We start from the raw sequence: 1,021 nt of genomic DNA, 5'->3' as shown, positions 1-1,021 counted from the left end.
GGTGCACCGTCGGCATCAACGTCGGGGGGCTATCGTAGGCGGTGAGAGGGTGTTTTGAATGTGGATTGGCTGATTGTGGGCAGCCAAGCGTCCATAGCGACGTTGCTTTTTGATTCTTCGATGTCGGCTCTTCCTATCATTGCGAAGTAGAACTCGCCAATTGTTGGATTGTTCACCCACTAATAGGGAACGTGAGCTGGGTTTAGACCGTCGTGAGACAGGTTAGTTTTACCCTACTGATGAGTTCGTTGTCTAAACAGTAATCCAACCCAGTACGAGAGGAACCGTTGGTTCAGATAATTGGTAACTGCGGTTAGCTGAAAAGCTAGTGCCGCCAAGCTACCATCTGTAGGATTATGGCTGAACGCCTCTAAGTCAGAATCCATGCTGGAATAGACGATAATCACCTTTCCCGATGTTCCGCGAATAGCGATAGGTGTCTTCTGGACACCCAACATCATACAATTGCAACGAACTCCGCTGCCTGTCAAGTACTGGCGGTGGAGAGTAGGCTGATTTGTAATTTCAAATATTGGGAAAGATAAATCCTTTGTAGACGACTTAACTACAGAACGGGGTGTTGTAAGCATGAGAGTAGTCTTGTACTACGATCTGCTGAGATTTAGCCCTTGTTCTATTGATTTGTTCAGAAATGAACATTTCTCCCCCCAATTGCAAACGCGCAATGTTAAAACTATAAAGTTAAGCAGTCGAAATAAGGCTGCGTTAAAGTGATTTACTTTCGCTATGGGGCGGCGAAAGTAACCGGTCAAAGTGCTGGTAGAGAGTTAATACTGTTAAGCTTAAGATCGTCAAAGTCTTTGTTTTGGCTTAGTGAGGTTTGTTCGCAAAAATCGCTAAGTGCCGCTGCTATTGTTTTCCGAGCCAAATTCGGCGACCATCGGCTCTGGACCGCTCGAAGAGCTTGCGCTACTAGCGCTCCAACCAGGTCGAGCCGACCTGAAGTTGTGCTCGGCATTTAATGCCACATTCACCGCCTCTTCGAAAGAGTTAGGGTGTA

At 46.8% G+C, this 1,021-nt stretch overlaps 1 non-coding gene across 1 annotated transcript; it reads left to right on the top strand.

The window, feature by feature from the left end:
* Window positions 1-78: 78 nt before the first annotated feature.
* PITG_33540 lies at window positions 79-521 on the top strand (the record flags this gene model as incomplete). The annotated part of the gene is made up of 1 exon (XR_009934934.1): window positions 79-521. It is a non-coding gene; the product is annotated as a 28S ribosomal RNA (ribosomal RNA).
* Window positions 522-1,021: the final 500 nt, after the last annotated feature.

The sequence above is a fragment of the Phytophthora infestans genome, genomic scaffold (assembly GCF_000142945.1).
Source record: "Phytophthora infestans T30-4 supercont1.2222 genomic scaffold, whole genome shotgun sequence".
Classification (NCBI taxonomy): Eukaryota; Oomycota; class Peronosporomycetes; order Peronosporales; family Peronosporaceae; genus Phytophthora; species Phytophthora infestans.
Note: the sequence above shows the minus strand (reverse complement) of the source record. Positions and strands in the feature narration are given on the sequence as shown.